The 17,109-nt window shown below is 43.4% G+C and overlaps 1 protein-coding gene across 2 annotated transcripts in view; it reads left to right on the top strand.

Moving 5' to 3' along the window:
* RNLS (renalase, FAD dependent amine oxidase) overlaps positions 1 to 17,109 on the top strand; it is a 279,276-nt gene that overhangs the window by 195,484 nt on the left and 66,683 nt on the right. The window lies entirely within an intron of this gene.

The raw sequence follows: 17,109 nt of genomic DNA on the forward strand, positions 1-17,109 counted from the left end.
GTACGGCTTCGTAAGATATGAAATATTTGTTGGGGAGTATTCAGTAATACGCAAAAAAAAAAAAAAACAATTTAAACTCATTTAGACAACATGAGGTCATTTGTTACATTATGTGCTGTGGACTGAATTGTATCCCTCCAAAATTCATGTGTTGAAGCCCTCATCTCCAGTGTGATTACATTTGGGAGATAGGGCTTTGAGGATGTAATGAAGGTTAAATGAGGTCATAAGGGTGGGATCCTGATCCGGGGTGATTGGTGGCCTTACAGAATGAGGATGAGAGTTCTGTCTCCTTGCGCCATACCAAGGGTAGGTGGTATGAGGACGGTGAGAAGGTGGGGGAGAGCAGGCTCTGTGCAACCAGGAAGGGAGGCTTTACCAGAAACCCAACTGCCTGGCACCTTCATCTTGAATTTCCCAGACTCTTGGAGGGAAGAGAGATACATTTCTATTGTTGAAACCATGCGGTCTATGGCATTCTGTTAGGCCAGTCCAAGCTTACCGAAACATGATCTAAGAGGAAGACGTCGGATGGGAGACAGCAGGAAGGATCGGTTCAAGACCTGGAATCGCGTCCAAACCCACCAATGTGCTCAGGGAGAAGAGGGACCATTCTCTTTCCGTCTCTTTCTAAGAATCAAGGAATTCTTTCCCAAGCCCCCTCCACTGACTTTACCTTGTATGTCATAGGTCAGAATTAGGTTACCTGACCAGTCTGAAACCCATCATCATTCACTGGCCGGAGGGGCTGGGACTGCCACGATGAACCAGACGGATCAAGATTCATTCCTGGAACTGCTGTTAGGATCATCTTCCTTAGGTCATGTGAGGGGTAGATACCTGAATAAAGTAGGGTTCTGTGTGGAGGAGAGAAGGGAGTAGCGGATGCTAGGTCGGTGGTACATAGCGCCCATCATTTTCAAGTAGTCACATGGTGGACGGGAGGTAAAGTTCTAACATCGACACATAAAGAGACGAATCGTGTAGATTCAAAGTTATCTTTGAAAATCCCCTAAATCTAGGTGACATTTTGGAGAGTAAAATACCTTTCACTAAATTCAGGATAGCCATCGTTCCAACATCCCATAGATTCCGGTTCCTTTGGGTGAGGCCAGATGAAATAGTTGGCTTCCATTTGTAGGACAGAATGATATTTTCTACCGTGAGAGGCGCATGGAAAGCAACAGCAGTCATATGTCCTAACAGATTAAATCTCCGTGCGGAGGGAGGGGGACAGTGAGTGATGCCCCCTGAGGACACCCCGGTCACTGTGCGTTAAAGAGCGGCGCAGATTTCAGAGAGCACACACGAGCATATTCATAAATCCTCCCATGATGGGCAGCATCTGAAATAAGAGAAATTAAAAAAATTTTTTTTTTGGTATTAACAACCACAGAGGTCTTTAGACCTCTTTAGACCTCTTCCTGCTTCAGCGGGAAGGCTGGGGGGATCGGAAACCACGCTTTCGCTCCAGCCGGGCCTCTTCAGACGGCCAAGAAATGTCTGCCTTTCTTCGCCAGTTTTATGGAAAATTAATCTTGGATTATGCGAGTTTTAAATTGTGGGAGGCCTCCAGTAATGGCATCCCCTAACATAAAATCTAACTGCCTTGCCTTTCAACTAGTTTTTTTTTTTTTTTTCCCTCCCTATCTGGGGCCAGGGTGCTAAGGGTATCTAGTGGACTTGACACGATATAAATGTCCACATAGCATAACTGCTGTGTTTTATTGGCGCTATATTTAGATAGACCAGTAAGAGTTGTGTCTTTGTGTTACTAACACTACCCCGCACCCACCCTGCCACTGGAGCGTGCGATCGAATCTAGAAAGAACACTGTACGCACACGTGCTCCCCTCATGACGGGGAGAGTCTTTGTGCTGTGGAGGTAAGGTGGCAACAAGATAAAAAGTGGCAGGGTTGAGTCCACAAAACACGGTCTCTTGTTAGGTCTTGAAGAGAGCCAGAGGATGAAGGATTCGTGGCCCAGACAGGACAAAGGTCAAGGAGTAGTCATTTGTCAGATGTCAGGGATAGGCAGTACACACAGAAAGCCACTGACAGAAGCCAGGTCTCCTTAGGCAGGAGGGCTAAATTCCAAGACATGTTAGGCCCGGGTTCAGGTACCAATAGTGAGGGGCAGGAACCACTGTCCTTTGGTTTCTGTTTCCCAGAAAGCGCTCAATGGAACGCCAGTTCCTTGATAAGCTCTTTGAGAAGGGGTTCTGTCTTCACATTAGTTTGCAAAATGCTCCCAGCTTTACCTGGAATTTAAAGAGTTTCCAGTCATAATTGCCCTATTAAAAGACATTTCTATTAAAAAAAAAAAAAAGCCACCTTCTCATTTCATTTAATCTAGAATTTCCCAAAGGTATTTGTCAGGGGTTATTTTATCTGAGCACCATACCTACTAATATCTAACAGAAATTGTGCCCCCTTGGGAAACCCTGATGTGGTATCACCATGTGTGCCTCAGACCTGGAAGGGAATTGCAGGCCAGGGAAGGGGAGTCGAAGGCTGGTCGGGAAACCATCAAGAGAAAAATACTGATTTTTTTTTAGAAATGGAAGAAGTTTGAAGCCAGCCTGGAACCGCCAAGTGTTGCCTCATTAGAACAAATCATCCTGCTGTCCCACAAGAAATTCCAAGGGATTTAAGAGCTCTGTGTTAGGAACTAGGATCAAAGAGCAAAGATTAGAGGAGAAGACGTTTTCAGTGCTCTTATCACTTGGGAAATTACAAAGATTTTAAGAGTTCTGTGCCAGAAGCCAAGGGGAGAGATAGAGAGATAGATAGATAGACAATAGATAGATATTATTTCATATCTCCCAACATGATCTCAGAGAGACCTCTTAAGATCTTATATTTGGAATTAGCCTGGGCAACAGTAACTTCTTAGATTCAACTCAGTTCTATCTTTTACTAGCTGTGTGATTTTGGACAAGGTACTTGAACTATCTGTTTGCTGGTCAATATGATGAGGAAAACAATACCAACCCCAAAGATTTGGGGATGAAATGGCTTGAACATGGAAAGAGCTCCATACAGCACTTAGCAAGTTATAAGACAGTATCTCTGGCACCTGTTATTACGACTAAGACTACCACTCTTGCACGTGGATATTGTATTTTCCAAAGCAAAGGGCATAGATAAGAAGGCCTCCCTTTGGCGAAGCAGCCCTCTGATACCAGTGCAGATAGGAGGATGCGTGGCCTTAATAAGTAAGATATATGTTACCCTGAAAATGGTTTGGTCACAGTTTTAGCCTCTTTCCATGTTCACCATCTGGAGGAGTGTTAATGAGAGTCAAATAGCCAATAGACAGCAACCCAAGGAGATTAACCCAATCCGCAATTCTAGAAATGTGGATGGCCAAGGACTATGATTACATGGCTATCGCTAACTCATCAAAGGAATCAGTTTAGTTCATCCCCAAAGGAAACAAACACAGGAACAAACTTCTTCATCACATGGAATGTACACCTGCCAAGACTGTATGTTTAGGGACTCTCGAGTACCAACACGAGTATAGCGTGTGTTGTCTCCAGCAGCTGTTTTACAAGAGATGCAGAAATGTTCTTCACAGAGCTGTTTTTTCCATCAACTCTTTGTAAAACAAAAAAACAAAAACAAAACAAAACAAAAAACCAGGAGCATGCTATGAAGTCCTGTAAATAATTCGGATGAGCCTGGGATCTCGAATCCAGTCATCTTGGGTTGGCTTAAGGGAGTCGTGATCCTTCCAGTTAAGCAGAGAGCCATGCAGTTGACGCCATGAAGTGGTCTGCTTGAGGATGCAAATAAGTGTGGAATTATTTGCTCTTAAACTTGCAAAAAATGTAATCAAGAAAGGTAGCACTTTAAAAAAAAATATTTATTGATTTGAAAGAGAGAGTGTGCATGCCAGCGTAGGGGGGAGAGGGAGAGGGAAAAAGAGAACCTTCAGGTGGACCCCCCCACTCATCAAGGAGCCCAACCCAGGACTTGATCTCATGATCCACAAGATCATGACCGGAGCCAAAATCAAGAGTCAGTCGCTCACCCAAATGAGCCACTCAGGCCCCTCAACAGAGGTAGTACTTCATAAGTAGAATAAAAAAAGAAGGGGGAGAAGAAGGAAAGGGGACGGTAGTGGGGGTGGGGGTTGGTAAGGAAAGGGAAAAAAGGGCCGTAATCCTCAAAAATGGTTGGGTTTTCTGTTCAGGCTTTTGTTTCAAAATGCCGATTCCAGAAGCAGAAGCAGGGCTTGCAGGTAAAATAGCAATCATTGTCTTAAAATAACCAGAAATAACCAAGATGCGTGCTATGCTGCCTGTTGTACAACAGACGTAGTCATTTGTGACTCAATTAGGGAGCCACTGCTGTCCAGGTCAACCTGTTAAGACGATTTACTAAACCGCCAATACTAATTACAAATATCCAGCTCATTATTACGGTGATGCCACAGGATGTCACATGATCATCGTATCAAAATCTTAGGGTGATCCCCCAGGAAGGAAAAACTACACGTGGGGCACTTGTGTGGCACAATGGGTTAAGCCTCTGCCTTCGGCCCGGGTCATGATCTCAGGGTCCTGGGATCAAGCCCTGCATTGGGCTCTCTGGTCGGCGGGGAGCCTGTTTCCCCCTCTCTCTCTGCCTGCCTCTCTGCTTACTTGTGATCTCTCTCTCTGTCAAATAAATAAATACAATCTTAAAGATTTTATTTTATTTTATCTCCCTGCCAAGCAGAGAGCCCGATGCGAGGCTCAATCCCAGAACCCTGAGATCATGACCCAGGCCGAAGGCAGAAGCTTAACCCACTGAGCCACCCAGGCACCCCAATAAATAAAATTAAAAAAAAAAAGAAAAACTACATGTGTGTTTCTACGTGTGTATACACGTACACATAAAACTAAATGTCTTTTGTTGTTACTTAAATCAATAGGGAAAAATCATAAAAGACACTGATCTCATTTCACATAATATTTGCCAATTCTCAAAACAAAAAGTATTTTCTTCAGAGAGTGAAATTACCGAACCCATCTTGTAAGGAGAACACTTGCACACAAAGTAAAAACAAACAGCAGATCCCTTTCAGCCTCTGGTTTCCCTATCAAGCTCTCCTCAAGGGGAACGATTTACATCCAACTTAGCACGTGCCCTCCCACTTGCCAAGCAAATTAACTCATAGGAAAATCAATGCCAGAGATGGAGGGAAACTGGAAAAGCAGCAAAATATAGAACATCAAAAGCAAACTTTAAAAAATATCCTGTGGAGAGTATTACTGGGAAAAATATTTTATGGACGTTTCTTGCAGAATAACTGAACTCACACGTATTTGGTTTGTATGTTTCCATTCCCAATTTCTTGAGCAATTACTTATAAATGTGTATGGACTGCCTCTGCGTGCCAGGCACTGTGCTAAGGGCTAGGGGCTCTTAGTCCCCACCCTCCCAAAGCGAAGGTCCGTGGTCCACTCTAATGAGGACTTCTGAAGGCAGGAGAAACAGAGGCTCTGTTGGGACTGGTGACTTGGAGTCAAGAAGAGTCTTCCTAAGTTTAAATGGATGGACGCAACACAGAGACCATTAACTCCCATCTGTAATCAGAGAGCCGTGTTGCCTTGTGACAACATCATAAGCTTTTACAAGAACACTTAAGACCTTTGGTCAACATGAAGCCATACTCTTCTTTCTTTACGGGAAGAAAGGAGAGGTGGGAGCCATCCAACGTTTAAATCCATGAATAAATCAGAAACTTTAGCCCAGCCTATTATTTAACTTTCTCCTGGAACTGCTATAAGGTTCCATACAAGTAAGTCATGAAATGTCCAGGAGGCAGTGAGCAGAAGGGTAAAGGAAGTCTGGAGCCCATAGCTTCCTGGCATTTCCGTAACTGCAAACAATGACAAATCATAAATTTATGGAGCAGCCACACTAAGAAGTGAGTCTCAAACATTGACTATCCTCAGTCCCTTTTTTTTTTTTTCAACCTTTTACCTCCATGGTCTGCCTGCCTTGCCTTTTCACCAGGGCTGTTGGCCTAAAGTTGTGGCTGTCTTGCGGACACTCACCAAAGACCCTCACGTTGGGCAAGACGGGGTCTCAAACACAAGAGCCAGATGTGATGGTGATTGAATGTGGTTTTACCCACGACTCATGGGGTGGGAGGCAGGAATAAGAATCCTGCTATGGTGTACGGATCTGAAATTGACTGTCGTAGACGGAAGCAACAGAGAAACTAACGGAGGCTGCCATCACGGCTGCAGATTTCAAAAGGAAAAGCAGAGGAGAGCCCTGCATTGGCTGCATAAGGAGGTGAGAAAGAAGGCCAGTGTACAGCAGAGGGGGAAAGATCTGCAGAGGTGCACAGGCGGGACTTGCCATGGTCTTTCTATCCTCTCTGCTAACAAAGGTCATGGAACGAGGTGGGTAGCTATTGTCTGATGGAAAAACTGCTATATTAAATGTAATGACACCTAATTTTGGCTATTTGTGATTCCAGTCCTTTTAAGGGATGGTTCTTTTGTCTGCTGAGCACCCAAAAGAGAGGAGATGCCAATTGGGAGTGGAAACAGGGAGGGCTAAATTGCTTTGCCTAATTGAGGAGAAAATTTCAGATGTCCTGAGACAACGGGGAGGGCGAAGAACAGAGAAGGGGAAGAGGAAAAAGCCAGCTGGATGATGGAAATCCTCTGGCTTGACCTGAGGGATCACGGCGTGGATTTGTAACGTCTTTGCTAGATGATTTACTCTGTGACGGCTCCCACAGCTCCCTACAACCCAACACAGCTCTGGATTGAGCAATGGCTTAAAATCCATGCTGGCTTTTTATTGGGGACTTGTTGAGTAAAGTCAACATAGTCCAGGCGCTTTGGGGAAAAAGCTTGAAATTTTAGCTTGAAATTAGATAGGAACTGTGAGATTTCTTCAGGTTAGTTTCCGAGCCAGCCCTTGGAGGGTGGCAAGCCCACATTTTGCATCGAGAACCGTATTTGGAATCAAGACAGAATTTCTCATCCTCTGGACTTCGAACAAAGCCAAATCCAACTTGCTGCTTGTGTTATACCTGTGACCAGGTCAGCCCGCTGGGGGGAAGGGGAATTGGGAAAAGGCTGTCTCTGTGAGACTGAACTGTTTTGAAGGATTCTGAGGTTAATCCTTACTGTGGTCTGAAGTGAGGCTGTCAACACCGTGCATTGGAAGCCGAGGCCCGGGATGATATGCTCTGCTCTGCTTCCCAAACCAGTGCATGGTTTGCATCACCCCGGAGGCATCTCAGAACCTTTTCAAGTTGAGAATAGTCTTGGAAAGCCGTGCGGCACTCCGACAGCTCGTGAGCCTCGGGTCCTGGGAGGCCGTGTAGACGCCGAGCTGGGAGAGCGTTCGACAGGTCTTAATTCTGGCCCATTTTTATCTGGGCCTGTGATGTCATCCACCCAGAGAGGTGGGACCTTGCCTTTGCCTAGAGATCCCTCAGAAGAGATTTCACCATTTTCCTGCCTGTCAAGAATTCCACCCAAGGTCAATCTAAACGCCTCGGGGGCTGAAGAATTGTTATGCCCTGTTTGCAGAACCTGTGTGCTTTCTCCAGAATTAGAGCTTCTCCCCCATAGCAGGGTATAGGCCACTATCCGTCACACACGCTGTTCATCAGCCAGTCCCTCCTGTCTGAATCCAGACTGAAAATAAGACATAGACACGAACACCGTGGCATAGCGGGAACATGGACCTGGAGCTTGGTAACTTGCCGAGCCCGTCGTCCTCGGTGTAGCTCTGAGATGCCTTTTCCTGGTCCTGAGAGCTAATGTTTCACTGACACTGAGAATTAAGCCCTCAGCCCTGGTCACCCTCTTAGCAGGCAAGGGAAAGTAATAGCTAGTCAGCCGATAGTTGAACCCCTAAGACCATCTAGGGATCTGTTAGCACTGCCCTTTGGATCATATGAAATGAATGAGCTAGCTTTTTAATTTCTGAATCTGGAAGCCTTTGAAAAACACATGTGAGTTCTTGGCAATCAGAATGATCTCAAGCCTCCTTGGGAGGCTCTTTGGACCACGCCTCGAACACTGGGACTAGGTGACTGGACCGTATGAGAGGGATTGCTGGTAAGACCTGGAGCCCTCTCCCCAGAGAGCTACAAGCATTTTCAGCAACAGATTTACCATGGTCTCTAGAGAATGTACATCTGTTTTGAATGATGCCCTGTGACACAGACCTTGATTTCCAAGGTTACGCTTCAAAGGATCCCACTGTTCTCTTTGTGAAAGATACTTCTTTTTCATACTCGGATGGAGAACAACTGGGCTCCAGCTGAAATATTGAACTTAGAAAATATGCCATAAGCTTCTGCAAATGTGTCATTTCCCTGCCACAGTTTAGCAATTATGTCTCTGTTTTGTATCCTGATGGCATTCAGTGAAATGCTGTCTTGCATCGGAACCTCGCCATAAATGATGAGTTCGTATGAACCCAAGCTCGGGGAGTGATGAATTCTTTATTGTATAATTCATGACTTGGTTTTTATTCTCACGGTTGGTCAAAAACAACCAGTACCAGCCAGCATGGTGCAGTGGTCTTTGCACTCATGGAGACCTAGCTCCGAATTATAAATCAACTCTTGTGGTTAGTTTGAGTCATTTGTGTGGCTTTAATCTTTGTGGATTAAAAATGGTGGAATTGCAGCCTTTTCACGTGATTCAACCTTAGAGCTCTGACCATGAACAAGTTTCATAATCTGAGTTTTGGTTACCTGCACCATAGGTATAAGGTTAATAATGCCTCCCAGGAGTGTTTCAGGGGCTGAGTGCAATGGTATGTCTGAAATCCTAGTACCAAGCCTGGCACAAAGTAGAGCAGTAAATGCTATTTTTACAGTTGCTGTCACATCTAAATGATTTTACGGTCTATCGGTCTATCCGTTACATAAACTTCTTTGATTCTGAGAAAGAGATGAGACGGAAATGGCCAACAGTACAAGTTTAATGAAATTATATTTTCTTTTGTTAAAAATAATAACACACGTCATTAGGGCCGGTAAACAATCTCTCTTTACCTAAAGAAGGTGTTAAGCTGGGAGAACATTAAGTCAGAAGCACTTTTCCATCTTTTTATGGACTCTCAAATGATTTTTTGCATACAAATTATTCACAAAAAATATTTGCACTCTAGCATATCCTAGAAGAGTAAGACACCGAAGTTAGCCGTCGGCAGATCAAAGGGCTAAGAAGAACGTAAGAGCGGGTTTTCGAGTCAGACTGCAGGGTCCTACCCCAGGAAATCGCCGCATTGTGTTTCATAAATGCTTTATAACAGTTAGCATTTTTAACTGTCCAGAAGCACCAATCCATCACGGTGCCCAGATGTGACGTGATTCAGTCAATTTTGCCTAAAAAGCCCTTTGGTTTATTACTAGCGACTTTCTTGCTATTGAGTGAGCGGAGAAGGCTTTGATATGCCCTCTAAAGACCATATGTGGGCCCTGCCAGTTTTAATGACCATTGCCCCTACAGACTTCATATATGTGCTCATTTAGATAACGAGAAGAATCCGTGTACAGGACAGGTCATTGAATTCCCTGCCTAATATGAATGAATATTAAACATTGGGATCTGAAAAGAATATTTTGAAATTCCATTAATATTTATAGCCGATCTATGGGACTAAGGGAATTCTTCAGTATAAAATATTCCAAATTCATGTTAGTAAGAATGAAGCATCCTTGAATTTAAAATAGAGTTTTCCTCACTGAAATAGATTTCTATTATACATATGCCTGGTGAAATCTTTGTTGGTGATGTTATATATCCTTACATTATTTAATAGGGATGGGAAGGGCATTTTAGAACCTTGAGCTCAACTGAACCTAATTCACTCTTTTTTATCAAAAATAAAAAGTCTGTTTCCTTTTCCACTGTCTGTATTCATAACAATGGCTTCTCAAGAGGAGCTAACAATATCATAAAGATTATAGTCCCTTTGATTTAAGAACTTTTGCCAAACCCTAGATTCGATCTCTCTCTCTCTCTCTCTCTCTTTTTTTGGTCAAAAAATAACAGAAAGAATAATTCCACTGGTCTTATTAGTAAAGGAGATAAGAGTGTCCACAGTAAACCAATAAATTTCCTCTGTGGAAAGGGCCAGAAATATTCTGACACAATCATAAATAAAATCTTCCCCATCCGATTAACGTCGGTTATTCAAATGCAACATTTCATAATGTCAGGACTGAAACTTCCCTTTAATGCACCAGATGAACCCAAGCAAAGCTTTAGGTCAAATCCTGGGGCCCAGAGAACTATTTCATCTACTCGCGGAATCCTTTTGAACAAGTTGGAAATCTGAAGCTGACCCCGGCTTCCCAGCTACGTAATGAAGTGATATTCTTAGAGGCAGACCAATCTGCTGGTTAGGGGGGAAACCTTGCCCAGTTTGGGAAAAGGGTCCAATCATGATGCCATTTCACACACCAAATTCCATAGAGGGCACGAGGATGAGTAGGCTGAAATAACAATGCGTGGTAGGGGAGAGCTGCTCATTGCTGGTGAGTAGTGGCCTTGGGCGGGTGCGGCATGGGGCAGGGGTTGTCATTAGAGGAAAATGGGGCTTTCAGACCGCAGAAGAACTCCAGCGAGGGCCTGGACATCCGAGGGATGGTTAGGACAAATTCCCTGTTCTAGGGACCTGCATAGGCCCAATTAATGGACTATCGAAATCCTTCTGTGTTTCCTTTTGGCCATGCCCATAAAAGCTGCAACAGGCTGAAGATCTCCTTGTGTCTCGGGATAAATATATATATATATATATATATATTTTTTTTTTTTAATTTGCGAGGTCTCAGCCAAAGAAAAAGCTTCTTCCAAGCAGATCCTGAAATGTATGCTGTCCTACTAAACACGGCTCCTTTCTTGAAATGGGCAGAATCTATGGAATTTATGGCATTTTTTTACAGAATTAATACGAGGAACATAGAGGAAAGATTATTCCAGCCCTAGACAGGAAATAGAATTCAGAATATGCTTGCTGGCCTAGCATTACTCCCTTTAAAAAAAAAAAAAAAAGCTATATATGTTATAATCAAACTTAACATGTGCAACACTGGCTCTTGATTGCCTACCTTCAAAATTCAGAACTTGTCCCTTCTCAAATCCTCTGTGTTTCAGAAAACAGAGCCACCCTTCTCCTAGTTCCTTAGCCAAAAATCAGGAATCGTCCTTGGTTTCTTTGGCTTCTCTACCCCGGTATCTGATCTATGACCAAATCCTACTGATCTTGCTTCCAAAACAGACATCGAACTCCATTCTCGTCATCGCCGTCACAGCCAAGACACCAGCTTATTTTATAACTGGTCTCTCTGTGTTGCCCCTTTCCAGTTCATTCTTCACAGAGCCAGCACGGTCCTCTTAAAACACACGTCTGTTCACAACACTCCCTTTCCAAGACAGAGCCCTCTGCTGCTTTCCCTGTGCACACAGGATTTAATCTCAAATCCTTATCATGACCTGCAAGGTCCTGAGTGATTTAGGACAGGGGTCACAGACTTTTTCTGTAAAGGCCAAAGAGTGACTAGTTTGGAATTTGTGAACTATACAGTCTCTGCTACAGCTACTCAGCTCTGCTAGTGTAGTGAAAGCTACAGATGTTATAAAAAGGATTGGACACAGCTATGTTCCAATAAAACTTTATTTACCGGGACGCCTGGGTGGCTCAGTTGGTTGGGCAGCTGCCTTGGGCTCAGGTCATGATCCCAGTGTCCTGGAATCGAGTCCCACATCCGGCTCCTTGCTCGGCAGGGAGCCTGCTTCTCCCTCTGCCTCTGCCTGCCTCTCTGTCTGCCTGTGCTCGCTCTCTCTCCCTCTCTCTCTGACAAATAAATAAAGAAAATCTTTAAAAAAAAAAAAAAAAACTTTATTTACCAACACAAGTGACCGGCCCAAGGACCGTAGCTGGCCAATCCCTGACCCAGCACTTGCCGATTTCCACTCCAGACCATTGTGCACTCTGTTCTCTCTGTGCATGTAAAAGTGTAAATGTCACTCCTACATTTCATTCGGTTTTCCAATTGTCTTTTTATAGCTCCCTGTATTTTAATTGTCAGTCACTGTACATTGCATTGGTTTAAAGTCTGATTCTCCTTCAAGTTGGGAGGTCTGTGAATGCAAAGACTGGATTTGCTTTGCTCATCTTTGTATCTCCGGCACCTGGCACTCTGCTTAACACAGCATCACTTCTCAATTAAAGGTTTGGTACATTAAGAATGAATTAATTAGATCTAATCAAAACATGAAAAACAGCAAAAGACAAAAATCTGGGTTCAAAAGACAAAAGTCTGAAGTATGAGATGCTTTAAATCTGTTCATTTCCAAGGTATTTTATTTTAAAAGTTCTGCACTCAAAATAGGCAATAGGTGGGAGTTGGAGTAATTAACAGGCGTGTCTCCAGATCTTAAAGCTACAGAGGCAGTGTGTTTGACACATTGTAGCTTACACATGCAGGTCAGGCAGCTCTCCTTCATCTTGTAGTTCTGCTGTCTGGAGCATGAGCCCCCACGGTCAGTGTGGAGGACAGAAGGAAGTGGAAGGAGGCCCGTGGCTTTTCACAGCCGTGTACTGGATGTGACACATTTCACCAGCATATTACCAATGATGTATCTTGCTGACTTAAAAAAGCTTTTTGTACATGTTACTTTACCTCGTTTATGGTAAGATCTCATTTTGGTGGTAATTATTAGTGTCTTACTCACCTGTCTCCCCCAGACACTTTTCTACAAAGACTTAATGGTTAGTAGAGGAAAATGCTCATTTTGTAATAATTTCGTGTTATGATCATGACTTTTCTATATACTTTATAAGTTTGGGTCATTTAAAAGTAATTCTTTGGTGTATTTCTTTTTAATATATATATTTTTAGAGGTTTATTTATTTATTTGAGAGAGAGAGAGTGTGTGTGAGTAGCGGTAGGGAGGGGCAGAGGCAGAGAGACAGAATCCTCAAGCAGACTCCCCGCTGAGCACAGAGCTCTACCGGGGCTCGATCCCAGGACCCTGAGATCATGACCTGAGCCAAGGTCAGATGCTAAACGTACTGAGAAACCCATGCACCCCATTAAAATGTATCCTGACATGATAATAAGTTAGAATTCCTTGAAAGTAAAATTTCAACACTGTTTTTAATCTGATATTCTCTTTTTCCCTTGTTTTAGTTTTGCAAAATTTTGGAGGCTATGTATTTTGAAGTCTACGTAATGTTGGTGGAGCTGAACTATCCGTGGCTCTATGACACGTGGTCTCATCTGACCAGTAATCCTAGTTGGGTCTTTGGCCATCCTTGAGTGACACTGACAGGAATATAAAAATGTACCTTGTTTTAAAGGGACAATACTAAACATATGTGCTCCCTCAAAGAAGGCAGAAACAATTCTGTAATTTAAAATCAGCCTCCTGAGGTTTAGCCTCCTCATTTCCATAGCTTGCCTGAAGGAACGCCTCTGGAGAGACTGGTCTCTGGCTCAAAACCAGATCTGCTTTTCGGACACGGAAATAAACGCAGGCATGTGAGGAATGATGGCGAGCGCCGGACTCAAACAGGGGTCGTTGGCCAAGTGGCAAACTTCCCTCATACAGAACCTCCCGAGGACCCTATAACAGGGATTCTGTGGACCTGCAAGGATCTGTCTCTGCAGTGGAATCTGGAAGTCTTGCCTCCTTGGTTTGCCACACTGGGAAGCTTTAAGAAATTGCTTCCTCTGAAAGGGTCAGAATTATTTGAAAGATCATCAGAATTTCCAATTCAGTAGTAACTGCGATTGGGAAAGTCAAAGTCCCAAGTCCTGAGAAGAGGGAGTAGGGGAAACATTACCTCAGACCCTCCTGAGGTAGAAATAAACGTATGAGTTTTGAGTTCCGATGTACACAACGTGTATCAGGGTTTGAGGATACCATGGGTCTCCCCCGTCCCTCTTGCTGTGTGAGTGCATGCACACACAGCAGCTTGGGTATGTGCTGATTAGGTCTTAAATTACAAAGAAGAACATATACTTTTCCCCCATCACAACTCATTTCTATTAAAAAAAATACAAAGAGGAGTTTTCTATAGCCTCAATTTAGAACAACTGGGTCAGGAGTTTGAAAAGGACAAAGAAATAAAATGAGAACCAGAATGATCTTTGTTCGACCTTTGAAGACTCCATCCCCATAATCTTTATTAAGCTGCGCTAAGTGCTTTCCAGGCTTTATCACATCTCATCTTTACCACGACTCTATGAAGTAAACACTTCCCCCCCACTTTATGGATGAGGAAGCTACAGCTCTAAGCTCTAAGTAGAACCACGACTTCACCCTGAACTTCCTTTGTCTCTATATCTCCCTTTTTGGATAAAAGCATCTCTGTCCTGGAGATCCTAATGACAGCTCCCCACGGAGACTTCTTTGGTTCCACCACCCACCCTTCCGCATACCGAGATTCAGCCATACCTGGAAACGAGGCCCTTCTTTTGTATATTCTTCCCCAACCTATACTTTCTGTCATATTGAAAATAACTGGCTTTCCAAATTCATTTCCTACAGATGAGATTATAACACCAAACATGTTATTCCTCCACACCCAGCCTTTGGGGCCCTCCTCCACTCCTGTGTAAGTCAGCTCTTTCCACTGATCGCCTCATCTCCTAGAAAGCCTTGTTGACTTTGAAGATTTGCCTCAAACTTGCGTTCTCCCATCTCCTCTCCTCTCTCAGGACTTGGGGATGCCTACTTAATACTTAGTGGTCCAGCCCAGCCCCTGTTCCCACCCCCGACTACATCTTGCTTCCAGCAGGGTATGGTGGAATATGGTGGACTCTATAGACAATGTATTGTTTATTTTTCAAGCAGCTTGGATTACCGGCGAATGTTGTCATTTACTTTCTCAGCTGGCTGGAGAAGGCAGAACACACTCTTCTGTGAACAATTTTCCATTGTTTACTGGGAGGTTATTTCCTGAATTTGTATACATTTCCTTATACCGGAGCTCTGGGGAAACATCTTCTAAAATTGGAAGTATGAACTTGAGGGAAATTCTCATTTTATGTTCATTTCGTCGTGTGGGGTTTTACACACTTGTTTATACTTAACTAAACGCCTATCAGTATGGTCCTCTTATATGGGATTGTTTAGAGGATGTCTGTGTATCTTGCTAAACAGAAGACATCCAAACATATGTAGCCTGGGATAACAAGGATCACAAACATACATATGCGTTGGTTTTTAACATTTCCCTTCTGCCCTTTATTTAAATAAAGGCAAATGCATGCCTCCATACATACATATGCTGCAAAAGACACTCACGGCAAATATGCTGTCGCTTTGTCTCGAGCTGACCCCATCCTGTTTGCCCTCCCGCTCCATGCCTCCTGGGTGCGGACGGACAGACAATGTAACTGTTCCTCCAACCATCTGATCATTCAGGTAGTCCAACAAATGTGGATTGCCCACCCTGAGCCTGATCCCAAAGAGGGTCCGTAAGTTCAAGTAGCTCTCAGTCCAGAGGGAAGACAAGCTAGGAAATAAACAATTAAATACAGTCCCGTTAATACTCTGATTCCTCCCATGATGCATCATTCTCTGAGATTGAGCTTCCCGTCAGCGAGGTGGGAGGCACGAGCCACAGCTCCGAGGAAATTCAGGAGCCCGAGCCCTCAGAGATGGAGCGAGTCGGCCTCCATGGGTGGGTTTTCCAAATGACCCACAAGGCACGTTTCCTGCACACCAGCTTCTGAATTCACCGTTTGACAGGGTCTTCATCTGTGCAGGGACCCTGAGCTTGGCACTGCGTTTACCAGAAGGGCAATACAAAGGCACGTCAGTGGAAAAGAATATACAAATTGGGTTTATATGCAAAAATGCCACATTCACATGTAATTCACTAACGGTAAATCAGATACATTGTAACCTGGCCAATTAGCACAACCGACTCAGTGTTGGTAAGAGTATAGAGACGCGAGACCTCTCCGATGCTACTGGGGAGAGTGTCCCTTTTGGAGGACGCTTTGGCTGTATCTGAAATAAATTTAAATGTGCTTACTCTTTGACTCAGCAGTCCTATTTCTAGCAGTTTATCCTAGAGATGGTCTCATGTAAGTGTACCAAAGGTACATGAATAAATGTGCTCATTACGGCCTTTCATTGCTTGTCACAGAAACTGGAAAAAAGGAAAAGGAATATCCAGCTGAGGATGACCGGTAACAAACTGGGGTAATTCCATACTATTAAATTAAGCAGACCCCTATGAACTGGTAAAAAGCCATACAGATAGGTCAAATGAATAAAAGCAAGTTCAAGAACCATAGGCATAGTAAGAACGTATTTCCATTTTGAAGAGGAGAGTAGATACGCAGTCTCGTGTGTAGAAAATTCTGGAAGAATACATGGGAAACTGTTGACAAGCCATTACCTTGGGGAGTGAGACTGCCAGGGCTAAGTTAGAAGCAATACACTTACTTATTTTTCTCTTTATACCCTTTCACCATGTTTGAGTAACCTTTATGTTTTTTATATTTTCTGAATTTAAATAAAAGTTTTAAACCACCCAAAATAATTTCCTGCTATTTTTCCTTTAAAGGATCACATTGGGAGTAACCCTATTAGGGACTCTAAGAAGCCTTATTTAATTTTACTTAAAACAGGCATTTCAAAAATATTTGACCAAAGAATTTCATTGTTTTTGCTTTTCCTAATAACTATGAATATGTCGTTGCATGAGTCATCCCGTGGTAACACTGACCTGAGGAATCACAGGGACAGTATGACCGGCCTTCAGTCACATAGCCGGGCGGTGAGAGACAAATTTCTGAGTCAAGATCCAAAGTTCAATTGATGTCCTTCAGAAACAGTGTGTTGTCAGGATGGAGCAGGCGATCTGATTCATCTATACTAAATAAAACTGAACTGGTTCCTTAGGTGGGGACATAGCACCAGAATTTTCTGTAAATCTTAGATGATAGATGATAGTTTCCTAGGAAGAGTGAGGTAACTACCTTCAGTAGGAATGAGGGGAAAAAATCCACAATTATACTTGAATTACATTTCCTGCCATTTATGTATTCCAGATAAAACCGTTCATTCAGACCTTTTCGGTGCTTTTCCTTGGGTATTT

The sequence above is a fragment of the Neovison vison genome, chromosome 2 (assembly GCF_020171115.1).
Source record: "Neovison vison isolate M4711 chromosome 2, ASM_NN_V1, whole genome shotgun sequence".
In the NCBI taxonomy this organism is placed as follows: domain Eukaryota; kingdom Metazoa; phylum Chordata; class Mammalia; order Carnivora; family Mustelidae; genus Neogale; species Neogale vison.